We start from the raw sequence: 18,153 nt of genomic DNA on the forward strand, positions 1-18,153 counted from the left end.
TTGTCACACAACAGCTGCTTTAACAGTTTTTTTTAATGAAATCAAAACAGAGCAATATAACATTATAAAGTGCACATCTAAGGTAAACTAGTACTCAGCCTATAGTAGATTTAAACCATGATTACATACTTCGTTTTTCTCAAGTTTACTGTGAACACAGCAGTCTGTTTCTGTATGTTTGTTGAAGAATAACGAGACACCGGACACCAGTGTTCATTATGTGCCGCTGTATTCAAAACTGCCCGCCGTACTAAAAAGCGCACCCACTTCTCCCGTGCTGCTGGGGCAAACCATTCTGAAAGAGGGAGGGGGGGGGGGGGGTCACTCCCCCTAACACAGTCAGGCTATGTGATTGTGTTGGTCCTTCTTGTGCGGAAGTCCCTCTACAGTTTTTGTGTAGACCTCATTTCGAATGACAACACTGGAGAAGTTTTATTTTCGCTAGGTCGCTACCACTGTCAGACAAACACAGAGAAGCTCCACCCGCTGTATTTATATGGACGCAGAACACTGTAACCGTCCACACAAAATAGTTCCAAACAAGTAACATCCGCTTGTGACGTGTGCCGCGTTAATCTCGCGAGAAAACATTTAATCCTGTTAAAACTGACAAAACTGCTAAACTGACAGCTCTAATATATATATATATATATATATATATATACATGTATATATACACACAGAGACAGAGAGAGAAGAGAGAGAGAGAGAGAGAGAGAGAGAGAGAGAGAGAGAGAGAGAGAGAGAGAGAGAGACAGAGAGACAGAGAGACAGAGAGACAGAGAGACAGAGAGACAGAGAGAGAGAGAGAGAGAGAGAGAGAGAGAGCACATGCAAAAGTGGGTTAGGTTAGAGAGGTTGATTGAAAAAGCGGAGTCTTGAGAGATACTACTTAAAACGACACACCTGCTAAGTTGGAAATGTGGTTATGAAATAAAAATTGAAATTTAAATCTTCAAAGTGACTCAAGCAAAGCAGTGATGGGCCTAATTTGCACTGCACGTATGAAGTGACCCCCCTTGGTCCGTCATCGAGGAAGGCCCATATTTTAAACGTGCATTTTTTTTTCAAACACAATTTGAAAAAGCTCTCAGGTGTCTTAAATAAATCACACTGACAGACAGTGTTTCACACAATGTGACCCGCTTGAAAGTGGCTTTGTTTCTTCGCTCAGCCTTGCTGATATCACTGGAGAAGAAACTCTTTTTAGGGTGGTTATTATGTAAATCAACCCCACTATTATGTAACAGTGGTGTTATTTTTAGAAGTAGGTATACAACTAAAGATTTGCCGAGTTCTTGAATTCAGACCACTATTTGTATACGAGCCATCAAGACGTCAATCTTTCATGAAAACGAAGAAGCGTCTGGACTCTTCAAGTGCAGGGACACATTAAGAGAGCCAATTCACACGCATGACATATTTCGACTAATGATATCGTGATCCATCTCGCCTGTATAATTATCAATCTATCTACAGTCCCACAATGGTTCCGACTTTTGCTTTTGTAGCCAGGTACTTGTCAGTATAGGGAGGTGCACTAAAAATCGAATTAATCAAGCTGGCTTTGTTCCACCCAGCAGGACAAAGCAAAGGCGTCGAGGCCTTGTGGATTTTTACATGTAATTTTCAATGCCATTTGAATAAATTGAAGTGGTTCTCAGTCCACCAGCTCAATGCGCCTCTGCAGCGGTTGCCAACCGTCGCACGCAGCCCGTGTGACATTTAGTGCAGAGCGGGAGCCACACTCATGTGTTAGGCACGCTCACAAATCACGGGCATGATTAGCATGGCTATTTGCGCAGGTAATGCCGCTCACGCTTCCCCTGTTGTACATTAGCCGACTAATGGGACACTTTATTGATCCCTGTAGGGAAAATGTTCTTTTGGCAGCGAGGCCTCAGCACAGGGTCAGACGGACCGACAGCGGCCCTGCAGCGAGCCATTTGAGCATTTAGTGCGGTATTGAAGGATGCTTCAAGCCTCCGTCTTGCAGCTTGAAGGGCGCTTGGTGATATCTTGTTGGTGACCGCTGCTCCAACCGCAATAATCAGACATCTCAGTCTTTTCGCCAACAGCAGTGACGTTGCGGATTTTTTGCAGGGCGGGGTGGAAATATTCTGATACGCGTCTCAACACGCGGTGATATAATTCGAGGACATATTAAAGTGGAATGGTTCGATTTGGCTCAGTGGGGTCACGATTCGAAGGTACAGCTCAGTTCGAGAGCGTATGACGCAATGTTTCTCGTTGACATTTTGCAATACTACCGTATTGGCCCGAATATAAGACGGCCCTGATTATAAGACGACCCCCTCTTTTTCAAGACTCAAGTTTGAAAAAAGATTTTTTGAACACCAAATTAATATTTATACAGAAAATAATTACAGTACATCTGAAACAAATGATTACAACAATATATTTGAGAGAAAAAGCATCTTGAAGTTTACACCACAAGTTCTCCTCAGCTGCCGGTTAACCTGACCGATCTCCGACCCACTTTTCTCCAGATTGTCGCTACGTTTCTCCATTTTCTGTTATCTCTTCTATTATTTTCGTATCTTTTCTTCCTTACCACTATTTTTTATTTTTCTTCTTCATGCTACCGCTATTTTTATTTTTATTCTTTGTGACAGAGGTTCACTTTGGCCTGGAGAGTCAACTTCAGGAATCGCTTCAGTGATTTCTGGCGACGCCTAGCGTCGTGAATGGGTATAATGTCTAGACCCTGAATATAAGACGACCCCTACTTTTTCAGTCTTATTTCAATGCAAAAAAAACACCGTCTTATATTTGGGCCAATACGCTAATTAATGATGTTAAGGAATCTATCTATTCCTTACTGTGATTTTTTTAGCTCCTGTCTGTTGTTGATTCTGTTCAAACATTTGAAACAAAGTTGAATGCTGTTGAAGGTATTTCTTTCTTACTGCGATTACAATCACCTTTAGTGCCCCTTGACCCCCACCTTGGGAGAGTCCCTGAAGGCCGTCAAGTTCCCGCGGGGAGGGACTCTTATCAAGATTTACGCATAGCTGGAGAGGTCTGGACTTTCCCAACAAGCTAAGATCGGATTGCATCGACCCTTCTTTGTTTCCATTATGATATTGTCTCTATATTTTCTCATGACTGTATTTTTTTCTGGTCATCCTGACAAAATCTGTCAGGAGCCCGAATCGATTCGTAAAATGCAGAAAAGAAAAATAAAACCTTCGAAGGTACTGTTCATCATCTCCAGTCTGTATTTGGAGAACCAACATCCTCATTATCCAAAATTAACGAACCTGCGGAGGAAGAGAAAGGCCACTCACTCCCCAACAGTGACCAACTACTATGTACGAAATATATTTCAAAAAAAATTATTTCAAAGAGATAGAAGGTGAACGTACACCGAACGTGAACGTACATTTCATTCAACATTCAATGAATCCATATTTTATGCATCTAAAAAGACAACATTTCTGGTCTCTCTCAAAAGTTTAGGGGTGTTTTTTTATAAAATACTTAGCTAGTAAGAAAGCTCTTTTTTCACACTCCTCAAAAAAATATTGATATTATGCAGAGATGATCATTACCGAGACAATAGATTTGGATTGTTTGATCTGTGCAGAGGTCTGTGGTGAATAAATTATTTTCCATTTTTTTAACTTGAAATTTGTCCAGAAAGTGTTTGAATGTATTCGATATTTTCATGATGCCCGAGAGAAGAAGGCAATCACATAAAAGCAGTACATACCAGACAAGTGAAATTACAGCGTAGGTATCAACCAATGTTCCCTCTTAGCTGCATGCAATCAATTCAGTACTGTGCTCAGAGCACACGGTGACGTTGGCCCACACCACGCGCACACGCTACATTTCCACACTGATTGCTTCATTTCCACCCTCGTTTAATCTACGAACAGCACACCACACCATTCCCACTTGCCTTACAGGATCAGTGGCGCGGCCGAGGAGGCACGCCCGGTTGATCCAGTATAGTTCGAAGCATACGTTTTCACACATATACTTGCACTCACCACTGACAAGATGCTGCAGGCGACATTCGCATCGCTCCATTCAGGAAGGACGTAGTTTCCAAGCGCCTTAAATGAGGCTCTTTCTTACGTTTCAGACGTCAGGTGACAAGATATTTTCCCAGTTTATTAAGACAACTTTCCTATCCGAGGGCCTTTTACGTTGCCATTGTTACTGACAACTTATGTTGTCCCCCCACCCTCCCCCACTGAAAACACTTATCAGTGCATGCTAGTATCCCCGTATGGAGTACGGGAGCCTCTGAGTAAACAAACTTCACATGGAAAATTAGAGGGAACATTAGTCATTGTCATTGATACAAGTCAAGTCAAGTCAAGTCAAGTCAACAGTATTTATAGAGCACTTTCAAACAGCCATCGCTGCATACAAAGTGCTGTACATGGAGCGATTTAACATATACAATAATCCGTCTAATCTGCATGGTCTGCTGTTGAAAAGCAATTGCTTATTAATTGCAGGCACAAAAATACATTTATTTGGCCAATTACGCAACACACCACTTGCGTCAAATCTCACTCCAATGTTTTCAGAGAAGTTGGCAGCCTTGACAAAGAGTATTTCTCATCTTGTTTACAGGCAGACATTGTTGCCTTGTTAACCCTGCAAAAAAATAAAATAAAATAAAAATGGTTTTAAAAACAACTAACAAACCTTCCCAACTCCCCACCACCAAAAGGCATCACCTTACACAGAGCCTTTGACAAGCTTGGTCAACACCTCCTGTCTTCAGCAAACAAGCAGTCACACCACAGGCAGGGAGGCCAAAACGACAAGATCGCAGTCCATCATATTCATCTTAAACACCTTCTGATTCTGCTTTTGCCTTGATTCGAGAGTACAAGTGGCCAATCGGGAAGGTGTGGGAAAGATCCGCTGCCTTTAAAACCTTTTACTTCCCCCAACCAGAGGTCTATTATACCCACCCCCAAGCCCCCGCCACCACCGCTTTAACAACGTTAAGTCAAGTGAGGTGTCTGCTACACAAACCAATTGCTCTGGAGCTTGCGTTAAGTATGCTGGCGAACGCCCCAAAAAAGTTTAGCATACCAGTCGGCTCGCACACACTGCGAGACCTCAATTTTCTTCCCCCTCAGCTCTTTTTGCCTCATGCCACATCTTGTGGTAACAGTTCTCACTCAATGCGAACACGCTGCCTGAGACAGAGGAGATGTCTCGCCTGCTTCAAATTGGGTCATTGGTAAAAAAAAAAAAGACTGCCCTAAAGACACTGTTATACAGCAAGATGGCAGCTCACCTGATCAAGGAAATTGGGTCGCTCGCACTCGGGAGGGGGGCAACGTGAGTGACAGTCAAGAGACATTCGACTGCAAGTCAAGACATGCAATCCGCCTCAGCAGGAGGAGTCAAAAAGTCCCTGCTCTTAAAAATCAGCACAATCAACAGACTGGATGGGTCACAGTTTGTCCGGCTGTGTTTCGACCAAGCAGCCAAATTCGATTTAATACAAATAGCTCATATTCACACCAAAATATCCAAACCAAACCACTTTTCAACATGCTTTTTGCGTTTACGTGATCAGATCAGATTTGTATGGCACGGTCTTCTTTGATATGGTGAAGCTAGACTGTTTTTGAACCTACAAATATATATATATATTTTTTTAATTCCAGGAATTTTGAGAGACAGAGGAAGTCATGAAATTTGAGGCGTTCACAGATGGTATTAGAATGCTGCATTGCTCAGTTTTCTGGTAAATCTGGGGGGCCTTTGACACTATATGTGTAGCTTATGCGGCTTTCGCCATCCAGCCAACACCCTACAGTGGAAACATACGCTTCATCGGGGTTTATTCAGCATACGACAGCTCAACAAACACGGGTAGCAGTGTCCCTGTCAAAGCTTCTAACTCCAATTTTCAAAGTAATATCAAATGTAGTCAACATAAAAGGGAGAACATCACGAGGCACCAGAAGAGTGGCGGAAATCCCGGATACTCGAGGTGATCCACTGCTCAGGGACAGCGAGTGACAGTGGCTGGCATTTATGTGTGTGATACATGCGACACTCTCCCATCCCAGAGTACTCCAGTCAGAGATGCATTCCCTGATGGGAGATGACACGAGAAGTTGATCTGAAAAAGATGACGACCGGGGGCGTGGTTGTGTGCCATCAGGATGGTTGTCTTAGGATAGCTGAGCCAGGACTGCTGAGCCAGGACGTGCGCCCTGATGTGAGCCAACCAATGCGACGGTGATGACGACTATCTCAACGGCAATGACAGCAGATTCATTCTACTAATGGTTTCCTGTCGTCGGATGCTCTGATGATCAAGTCAGTCAAGGAGGGATAATGTACTTAAGTCGAAGCCCAAACTAATTCCAGGCATAGTGACGACAATACAGTGATGTATCAAGTTCTTTTTAAGAACTTGTGTCGGTGATGCAGGTCTACAATGGGTTTCGCTACCAACTTTGTGGATCAGGCACTTTTGCACTGGGCACTACAGAGTTTGTCCTGAGGACAGACTACTTGCCAGAAGAGAGAGATGAACTTACTAGGGAAAAAAAACAAAGTGGGGGAATAGGAAACAAATCCCGACCAAATCTCTTGCATTTTTCTCCTCTGTACTTTTTTCCCCCCGCCAAAGTGCTACAAGGGCATGGAAGTGAATCTGGCACAATGACAAGTGCCATTTCTTCGCAAAACGTTGTTATAATGTTCAAATATGTCTGTTTTTTTTGGAGGGGTGGGGGGTATGTGTAGGGGGGAGGGGGGTTGAGTGCAGACCCGAGGATTGTAGGCTACCATCTTGACAGACCGATGCATGAGAAGCTGTCTTATCTGCTAATGTCATCCACTCGCTCGCCGCGGGCTTGAGTTCTCACCCTTCTCTTCTGTGCTTCATGCTGAAAATGACTGTCACAGTCGTTGTGTCAACAAATGCGCGGAGAAGTCCAACGATGATGATGTTGGTCTCAGGCCAGTTTTTAATGAGTGGCTTTCTTAGTGTGAAAATGCAGTCTTACAAATTAGCGTAGTGCATGTGAAACTCCCAAAATGTGTGAAGTGATGCATGGGGGGGCAACAGCAGAGATGATGAATCCATGCGACATTATTGACAACAACAACAGGTGTTAGAATGCCAGATTTGAAGATTGTTTTAAGACTGGAATTTGGTTGGATACCGACTGGTGGTACCTAAGAGTCAGACAATTATTTTCAAAGTTTAGGAAACATTTACTGACAAATGTTCCAAGTGTCCCAAGGTAAAAAAAACAGATTCCCCAAGTGCTGCATTCATGATTGCTACGTAGTTTTGCGCCAGAAATTTTGATATCATTTTGATAGGAATGGGAAGCTGTCTTTAGTTTCAAGCTTTGCGGTTTAGGGACATCTGGCGCAATCTCTTCAAAAGTACCGAACCTGATATGAACATTTTGACTATTGCCAATCTCGGCCAAATTGAATTGTGAGATGGTATACACATACGGTTTGACAGTGATAGTCTAAATTTAAGAGACCCCCACTGAGGCTCAGCTAGGTTATAACTCAAACTCTGCCTTCATCCTTGTGTGAGTTTACTAGCAACCAGTTGCCTCACGAGGATATTTGCTACTCTTAAGCATTTTATTAGCCATTCTACAGCTGTAAAAACTCTTAGGACAGAAACAATGCAGGAGCTCAAACAGGCTGTGATCAGAACACCAAGCGCACTATTGTTCATTTGGGTTGTTGTGCAATGGGCAGCGTAACTCATCTTCAGAACGCAAAATGATTCCTGGAAAGACAAGCGACACACTATAAACTTGTGTCCACGCGGCTAATCAGATCATTTCAAGGTTTCTCAGAACAGGGTTGCCGTGTGACTCGCCTGCCAACCGTTAGAGAGGTGAGAGTAGCACAATCACCGTGGATTATTTCAAAAGCAAAAGGATTTGATGGCAGCAACATGCCTGACATGATAGATGCGCTGGTAGAAGCTCTTAAGGCCACTCAAGGGTTCGCTTTGCGAATGCATTTAAAAGCAGGCCTCGCCTTCGGCACTGAGATTAAGGCGCAGACTCCCTCGAGGCCGAACAAGTGATGTCTCCGCGTAATGATCCAAGACACATGAAAGAGGTTTTATTCTGGTTTTTGTGTAATCCTCTTGAGCTACTTTGCACGTTTCTCTGCCCCAATAAGTTGATAAAAATCTGGCACCTTAATGGCAACAGATTTGGCATTTAATCTGTTGGATGTAGAAATTCAGCCAATGCATCAATCTGGTTAGTGGCGAAGTAGGGTAAGTCTGATTTGATGTGATTGTAAAAACACTTATCTGTGGGTGGGCTTGTTACTTTTTACATTATCATCCATGACTTCTCATGCAGGTTTATCAGAACCAATGACTACATTACATGAGCAACAGGGGAACAGTCATAGCGTGAATGTTGACCTATTTCCAAACAAGGATTTTGGTGTTGTTAATAGACCCTTCAATTCATAATCCAATTTCCATATTTCAAAGCATCGTGTAAGCAGGAGGTCACAGCCCACATTACATCCCTACATCAGAAACTTTCCTATTTATCACCATAGAACATGAAAAACAACAAGAAAAAGACACATGGTAGCTGTCCAGTGCCAAACATCTACAAAATTACCCAAACATCTGCAAAACTCCACTTGTACATTGTCCTTTGCTAACGTACCATTATTCAGTGTAACAAACTACCCAACAATCAAAATCAATTCCCTTTTACCTGTGTTAATACATAAAGTGTCAATGTATAAAAAATGATCACAAGCTAGCTCGTGCAATAACTTTCTAGACAACAAAGAGTACCAGTTCCTCTTATGCACAACATTCAAAATCCAATCCCTTCTCCTTTTTCTACACCCGGTGGACTTGAGTGCCCACAAAGGTTTCGATACATAAAAATGTACCAGCTAGCAAGTTAAATTGCTAACGAGCCCACTAGCTTGATGTTATTAACCCTTTCATTCCGCAAGGCGTACTTACACGTCTTTTTAAAATTAGGCCCCGCCTACCAAGGACGTACTTGTACGTCTAGTTCTTCTTTTTTTTTTTGCATCATAGAGAGGAGGAGGGTCTGATGCAATCTGTGAATGAGAATAAGCCCTTTGCATTGTAAATCATGCAAAAAAGCGACCAGTAGGTGGCAGTGGTGCCTCACATGCTTTTACAAAAAGCTCATTTTCTCCATTTTTTTGCTCAGGAATCGCCATTTTCATGAAACTTGGCCATTTTGTAATGCCGATTGCTGAAGAATGGTAAAAGATACCAGCTTTTTTCTGCTGAAAGAAGAGAGTCCAAACTTTATTTGGTAGGCTCCATGTTTGTATAGCATTAGAAGCAAATATTCTGTGGGCCTTGCATGATCAGTCAAAATCCAGTAAAACGCTGGGACTGAGGGGGTTGCTCCAGTGAAAATGGCTGGGATTGAATGAGTTAAGATGTGTACAGTGAGTGTCCAGAAAAAAAAAAAAACTGAAAAAATGTATTAATCAGATATACATCAAAAGCCGCATCAGCTTTTAGTCAATTATTCATTTCCAGCTTTTAGATTAGTAACAACACTTAAGGGTCTGAATTTGAATCTAAATTTTCAAAACCACGAGCCTGACACAAAGGCAGTTTTCCTCCTTGTATACATTCATTACTGTTTACAAAGGGGACATCTTGACTGCGTAAATCAAGCTAAGGGGAATGGACGGATTTCCTCCAGCGTGACACTGTGTGACCCGGAGCGTTGCAATACGTATTAAATTGCCTTCCCTAAAGCCGTGATTGTGTTAAGATCTTTGGAGCCAGTTGGCTGCAAAGGGGTTAAGCCTTTAATTCTACCACATTTCCACAGAGCGCTGATTAGTGGAGCTGGATGAAGCCACCAATGGAGGCGAAAGTCTCTTTTTACGCCATTCTTCACGTGCCGTTCTCGCTGCAGAGGAGGTGATTGAGATGTAAACGTATCTGCAAAGTTCATTCGTCGCCAGTGTTCAGTGGGTTCTAAAAGGATTATTGCAGTTTTTCTAAAAAAAAAGAAATTTTTTGGCGGGTTTCTTTTTGAACCGGGCAGCCTCTTGGTCACAATCAGAAACCATAGTAACGTCCTGATGAAGCGACCTGGCGGAAAAAAAATGTCTATTTCTAAGGCCAGGTGACTAAGATGCATCTAATCTCATTATCAGCACAAGCTGGCTTTTGCAGGGGAGGGGAGGGCAGACAAGGCGACTTCATAACACGACCACGGCTCTTTGACACGGGAGCTCATCTATCGTGGCACAAACAAGACTGCTCCTGTGCATGGACAGTCAGGATGGCTGAAGTGTGAAAGGAATGTTATACTGCAATTATTGCATCATCATAATAGTGCCCAGACATATTTGGACAATGACTGATGAATGAGTTCACGCCTTTATATATCACCAACATAGATTTGAAATAAAGTGGAAGCTGCAGAAGTCCAACATCACCCAATGTTTCAGGACAAATTTGCCTCAAGCAAATCCATTCATTTATTTTCGAAAACAATTGTGCTCATAAAGGCAACAGGTGATCTGGTGCATAAAGTCTATGATTCAAACCCAGAACTGTGAGGAAAATGTGCTCCAGGCACAATGTTAAGAATCCAATTAATAAAATATGGTAGATAGAACGATCGATCAATTGATAGATTGATCGACAGAGCCCATCCCAGTTGTCTTTGAACTGGTCGCCAGTCAGTTGCAGGGAAATAGAGACGACCAACCACTCCCACCCACATCCACACCGTCACTAAGTGCAAACCGATCCTACGCTGCCCGCACACAAGTCAGGCAAGTGGACCACGGCACCATCTGCGACCACACTCAAAAACCTTTTCATTACAATCGACTTTAGAGGTTTTCTGTATAGAGAAAGCTTGTGTCATGAACACAAGTTCATTTGCATTATTTCAAACTGGAAAAACGTTTTCGAAAAGAAAGAACAGAAATGAGCATTTAATAATCTATAGCAGTGGTGTCAAACATACGGCGCGCTGGCCGGAACTGGCCCCAAATGAGGTTCGATCATCACAGGATAATTTAAATTTTTAAAAAAATCATAAAAGGCACGGAATGAATATTTTTAATACGCTTCAATTTATGGATCATCCGCTAGTGCGGGACACTGTTATGATTAGAGTAAAAGACAACATTGTTTTGATCAGAGAAGAAGACAACAGCAGTCTCAGTCTGTCACTGAGACAGATCCAACACAGCAGTAAAAGCCAGCTACCTAATTGCTCGCGAAATAGCATGAGCATCAAGGCCGTATTCCGACAGTGACTTTGTTAAGCGATGCATGATGAAGGCGGCTGAACTTGTATGTCCCGAGAAGTGACAAGCTTTTGCCAAAAAAAAAAAAATACATGATATTTTGGTTATTTATAGCAGAGTGTGATGTTATTTTAATGGTCTGGCCCACTTGACATCTTCCGAGGCCGTATGTGGCCCACAATGTCAAATAAGTTTGACACCCCTAATCTAAAGCATACCATATCACAGAGGACAAAGGAATGGAATGCAAAAAGCAACAAGACCAAAATAAGAACAACAATAATAACTCTGATTTATGAAGCACTTTTTAAAGGACCCAAGGCAAAGCTATGTCATTCCATGTCACCGTTTTCTGTTTCCTAGTGTTATTTTGCATTTTCCTGTCACGTTACAAACATTTGCCTTTAATAAAAAGCATACGTGGTCACTGATAAACACTCCCAATTGAATCAGGGACACGACACGCTAATGAGTCACGTGAAACTGCATATTTGGATCCTCATGTCTATTCATTTCCCGGAGACAAGAAGGAAAGTTTTTTTATTTTTTATTTTAGTATCATCCAGTCCTCAGAAAAGAGCATGTTTCTGTCCCAAAGCGACGTCACTTCTGCTTCAAAACTAAACACAGTCCGATCCTTTCACGTCTTTCTCATTTGATTGAAATGAGACGAGCTTGTTTTCTCATTTCAAGCTACTTGCATTGACACTCGGTTGATTGGAAGAAGATTAAAGGCATGCCGCTCATCTCTGCTGTGGGATTTGACTCAAAAGTGTCTCCATGTTGGTCTTCGTTTGGGTAATTAGCCTGCGTGACTGCCGACAGATGAATAATGAAGGACACCTAAATCCCGTTAAACCGCCACAAATGGTCTGATCACTTACAACCTGCAAGAGTATGATAATGGCAACCTTTTTTTTTTTTTAAGAAACGAGCAAAATGACATTCTTGGAGCTGCGTCAAGTTTTCATTGCTTGACGTTCTGTTGAAGGGTTTCATTTTTATTTTTTTTTTTACAAGCTAACATTTCGGTGCAAGTTGAATTAGCATGAATGAATTGGCATCCTTTCTCATTAATTCAACCACGATCAAAAATGCGATTATTTTTTCAAGGTCCTCTTCCAATGTATTCTACTGTAATTAATTATTATTAATCTGTATCATAAATCAAATTAGGTTTATTATACAGACATTTTTTGGTTTTGTGTCCTCAATGCTAAACAAACGAATTAATACAAAATACATTTTTTTTATATGTTCTTCAATTACAGTTCTTAAATACCGGTAACTAAAAACACAGACTTGGAGTGTTTTTTAGTGTTCACAAGGATAACTTCACAAAATTCTACCAAAGAAGTTCATCATGTACACAAGTCAGCAAGTCATAAATAATAAGGCTGACCGACCAAATATACCTTTTTTTCTTCTAAAATTGCAGACTTTTACTATTTTATGAAGTTGATTTGAATTCGATTGTTCAGCCTGAGCCTGAGTGTTTGTTATCAGACAAGTTATAGCCTAACATCCAATTGATCAGATCCGGTAATGTTTTTCTTTTTCTTTTCCAATTGATCTCTGTAGAACCTGTGCAAATTGAAGTCTCATTTTCTTGTTCTTAGCAGAATTTTGGATTCTGTCTTCAACCTGTTTATGCATTCACAGATGCTGCTTGATAGCTGGCACCTAATGAGACAATTGTTGGCCTTCTATCAGTCCAACCAACCAGTCTGGCCCATCTCCTCTGACCATCAGCTTTTTGTTTTTTTTTTCTTTTCCGACCGAAATAACCAAGACTCTCTGGCCTAAAAAATGCACACTTAGACAATTGAATCTGGCATGCACATAAATATTTTCATTACACATATGCACCTGCAAACAGCCCCCCGGTTTTATCACAGCAACATAGATGCCATTTTGCGTTAGCGATAAGTTAGCAAAGTGAAACGCTCGGCTACGTATTTTTTTTTGTATACATGAGGTGTAGTTGACAGCAAACTTCAGCTGGGAGTAGCAACAAACAGCTTTAAACTCTGTGTTTTATATTCGCATGTCAAAGAAAAAGAATGTGTATGTTGGGTCACTCGTATCTCAAGGCACCACTGTTGTGACATCAAGTGCATGTAGCCAAATCCCCTCATCTGATGGCAAATTTAAGACCAGAGCGAGTTCATGGTATAGAGATGAACATTAGAAAAGAAAGAGACATGACATCTGCGGCAGGTACCATGGTTACGGCTCTTATCGGGTATGAGCAGCTCTCCTAGAAGCAGCTGTGTTCACCATAGCAATTTAGACGACCAAATCAGCATACCGGAAAACCTCTTGGATGGAAATACAAATGAGCAAAATAAATAAATTGATACCGTATGGTCGGACCGCTTGTGCGCAGTATTCAATGTCATACGCCAGTGGCTCCACTTCATTCCGGCTAAATATTAGGTTATTGAACCTAAAGTACCAATGGAGCTCTTGGATTTGTCCACCCGTTACTGCATTTATATCAGGGATGGGAGAAGCCACGGCTTTCATCAGTAGAGTATAAGTGCGCTATCTGACCAGATGTATGACAAAATTACTTTTTAAAATAAGGATCCAATTTGTGCAAATGTCTGGGGTTTTTTTTAATGGAAACAATATACAGAAATGCATAAAAGAACCAAACTCATTCACTCCCAAAGACGTTTTTAACCGTCTTTTCAGAATTGGTCTAGAATTGGCTGGTACTGAATGAGTTAACAACAAAGAGTTGGAGGTAACCACAAACTGTGATTCTTTTTGTGGCGTCGAACATAACACAACAGCAAACCAACAGTTTGTGCCAGAAACAATTGTTTTAAGAGGGTTTCAAGACTGGGTTAAGATTTCACTTGACATTGGTTTCAAACCTGGATTTTGGTTTCAAATTCAGCCTTCTAGTCAGGGCTAGCATTTCAAATTGAGGTTTCTTGCAAAGGTAAGGCATTCAGGCAGGGATTAGGGCTTCAAAGTAAGGTTTCAAGACAGGCTTTGGGTTTCCCCATCTTTATTATTTTCAATGGTTTTAAAACATATCTTTGGTCAACCCGTGTCCTTGAGTGGACTGTATTCAAGTTTCGAAGTTGTGAGTAGTGCGGCTAAAAGGCGCAGGTGAGAAAAATAAGCGGCGATGGAGAGAAAATCCTCGGCACAGTTAATCTGACTTGTCTGAAAAAAAAAATGGATCAAGCGATAATTCAAATAATCTTCATATTGTGGTGGAACTAATCCTATTCTCAGGGCTGAATCACCGATGTGGACACGCGGATTAGCTTTATTGGAGTGTGTTAGGGATTTTTTTATTGGGACCAATATTGTTATCAGGACAGCTTTGCATTTCCATGACTTTTTTCATAATTTCTTACACTTTTTGCTGTCTGGGGAAAAAAAAACTGCCATTAATCTTGACTGTGTGGGCATACCACTTGGTGCACTTACTCTGTCGGCTGATCCCCCCCCCCCCCCCCCCCCGCCCCCAATTTCTCTCTGTTGTAAAGTTAAACATGGGCAAATTGTTGTTAAAGTGTGTCTTAATTCACATCTTTATTGTTGTAAGCGTTAGTGGAACCCCAAAATTTTTTTTCAATATATATTTTTAATTAATCGGCCATTTAGTCGGTTATCAAAATTTTATACGGAAAAAGATCGGAATCGATTGCGGCCTCCAAAAATAAAAAATCCTCAATATTAGTCGAGCCCTACTGCTAAGACTCATCCTGACACTTTGAAACTGGCCAGTCAACGGCATCAGAACTCAATTCTGGGGGTCATTACGTCAATTTTCCACACGTCATGATCTACAGTCACAAAATTCAGAAAAGCTTGCTCAGACACATTTTGGGAAATAAACCGGCCACAAAATTAATTTCACCCTTGATTGGGTGGACAGGTACGTCAGACCCAACCATTAGTATCCAAACAATTCAAGTTATTTTTTCCATGTCTCCTTTAAACAAAGCTTGCAAAATTCAGAAATTTCTCCATGAATGCTCCTTGATTTACATTGCGCTCATTTTGTTTAATTAATTACAAGCGTTACACTGCCTACTCACCCGAGTTTAGAAACGTGACGCTGAACTGCACCACTTGCCGGAAATGAGTTTGGATTCTATTTTCTAGCCAGGTTCACTGGAACCACCTTTTGGGTAAATGCTAAGTACGCTCATTCATTTTCTGTTCTTTGCTAACAGGAGAATCAAGACACAGCCCCGTAATGGATCCCGCATTTCAGCCGTGTCACGATGTCGCCAAGGAGACATCTTTTTTGTTTTTTTAAATCAAATGTGACGCTGGTCGCACACTAATGACATACGGTGAGGCTCGCCAGCAGGAGTTTCACGTCCAGCGGCGGTCAGGTCATTACTCTGGCCACCTTCAAGTTGCAGTGATCCCATGGAGCCAATTATTCCTGCCTTTGACCGATAGCTGAATAAAAATGCTCTCATTCCCTTTCTTTTGCCAGAATTGACACCCCAAAGGTATTCATTCCAAAGGCCATTTGCTTCACACCCAGAGGAACTAAAACAAAACTAAAAATCCTTGCTATGATTTATGACGGACACTAGATTGGCAAACACGCAAACAAATGACAGTCAAAGTAATGTTAATGAAGAAAATAACTTGGGATGTTTGATACCACTTTTCTTATGATCGATACCAGCACAAGTAGTCAACTCTTGAGTAAGAGTACATTTTGATACATAAAAGTTCTCAATTCAAGTACAACTTTATTGTCAAATGTCCCCAAAAAATAAATAAAAAGCCTAATAAACCTAATCTGAAAACGAATTCAAGCCAAGGCTGGAAAACAAAAGTCAAAACAAACTTCAGATGAACTATAATAAAACGGCATCACTATTATAATCCTGACACACAAGCAAGCCTTCCTTGTCAGGAGGGTTTTAATTGAGTGTTGCAGTAGATGAGTAACCCCAGGGACCTTCATTGGCCTCACGCGAGCATGCCTGGAGCCCGGAATGCCAGGTTACCTGCAGCCAGATGACGGCATTAATCTGGCCACGCTATCCCTCCCCCTGCCATCTGGTGAAAAGGCGCAACCTGCCTCGCACCCCTTGTTGAATACTAATCGTAGCTTTCTCCTCAGCGAAAGAAACAGGAAGACAATTCCAGCGGGGAGGAAACCGCCATTTGCCCATCAACTGACATTTTGAAACTATCCTAGCGAGCATGAAAGACGGGAAAACAACCCTAAAATTGCTCGCCCATTATAGCCAGACAATAATCTTCCCGTGCTCCCGTCATTCAGCCCATTTTCCTTCCAAAGGGGAATAAATAGATAAATAAATCAAATAAAAGTGTTTTATTTCTGCACACACCAGCGTTTCTCACACCTCTTTACCCTAGAAAATACATTTTCCTCCCGAGATCAAAGACAAACATTTTCACATCAAAGACTTGTATCATCTTTTTTTGAAATAATAATAATAATAATCAACATAATAAAGGAAACACGTTCTGACTGCCTCAGCAAATGTCGATGCGGATCTTGTCTCATTTAAAAGAGAATAATTGTGCCGGGATGAAGCAGAGAAATCGACTGCAGCAGGTTTCCTCGAGCGTCGGCAGGATCTTTCAAGATGGAGACGGCGCTTACAACAGAGCGTCAAAGTAGAAGTGACGAAAAAGGTCAAACAATGTGGAAAGTGAGCATTCAAAAGCTTTTGTGATGTCTATGATGCGAGTGTGACGCTTTCGGATGAGAAGCTTGCTCAATGTCAAAGTGCTCCTTCCTGTGAAGTGAACTGAATTGAGTTGAGCTTTATTGCGACAGTACCATCTCCAAAAAATCGGAAATTTGATCCTTCGTATATCAAGACACCACTATCACTACATTTTTTTTTTTACTGGTCCCCCAAGTTTTCAAGTTCAGCTCTGAACTGCAAGAACTTAAATAACACAATAATAACATAATTGTGAATGATTGTTTGTCTGCAAGTACCCTGCGATTGGCCTGTGACCAGTCTAGGTGTTGCCTAGAGTAGAGTAAGTCAACTGGGATCAGTTCCAACCGACCGACTTGTGACCCTTAAAAACATAAAATAAGACAGCAACCGTATATCCGACAACAACGGCAAAAAAATCTGTGTGCTTAACTGTCAGTGAAGTGGCCACGTGAGTCATGCTCAAAAAGATGCACCTGATTTGCATCATCACGACCCTCACCCACACCCGGTGGGGGTTGGGGACGATGATAAAGATGATTCATAGGCCACAATCAGCCGGGACACCTCTGGCGTCTCCACAACATGCCTCGGGTCCTCGCCTCCTTCCCCCTGAGCAGGAGACAAGGAGGCAACGTGAGGTAAAGCGTCTCATCTCCTTCGGGGGTCCGAGCGGAGCCACCAGCAGCGGCCGCATTATTAGTCATATGAGGATGTGTGTTCCGTCTCCCCCGCCCCCACCCCAATTGACTCATCTAACACACACACACACAAATAAATAAATAAAAAGACTTTACATGTAAGCAAGCAAGTAGGAGTAAAAGAGATGCGGACTGTCGTCGAGGACGTGGTCTGTAGCTTTACTAATGATTGCCAATTACCGTCACTGTCCATGCATGCGTGGATGAGAGAGACAAGACAGAGAGAGAAAGAGTGGTTGGAAATAGGAAAACATGCACCATTGTTGTCGAATTGTTTGAATGCGGTACATTCAACTCCTGCAGGAGTTCCATGTATGATGCCATCTCGATGTTTGAGTTTCATTTTACAACGGATCTACCTGTACAATCCACATACCCGTGAAATACTTTTACAGGTGTTTTACCGTGACTTTAGGTACACATCCAATAGTGTGTGTGGTCACGTGGCACAAGAA

At 41.8% G+C, this 18,153-nt stretch overlaps 1 protein-coding gene across 3 annotated transcripts in view; it reads right to left on the reverse strand.

Annotated features, from left to right (window-relative positions):
• The window catches only part of esamb (endothelial cell adhesion molecule b), a 49,700-nt gene that overhangs the window by 22,689 nt on the left and 8,858 nt on the right, over positions 1-18,153 (reverse strand). Inside the window, exon 1 of one of the 3 annotated variants that reach the window (XM_052077523.1) lies at positions 17,474-17,601. The exons of the other annotated variants lie outside the window; for them this stretch is intronic. The gene's annotated coding sequence lies outside the window, so the exon portion shown is untranslated. Of the gene's footprint in view, positions 1-17,473; positions 17,602-18,153 lie in introns of those variants that run through there. 3 annotated transcript variants of the gene reach the window in all.

Source organism: Hippocampus zosterae, chromosome 10 (assembly GCF_025434085.1).
Source record: "Hippocampus zosterae strain Florida chromosome 10, ASM2543408v3, whole genome shotgun sequence".
Taxonomy (NCBI): Eukaryota; Metazoa; Chordata; class Actinopteri; order Syngnathiformes; family Syngnathidae; genus Hippocampus; species Hippocampus zosterae.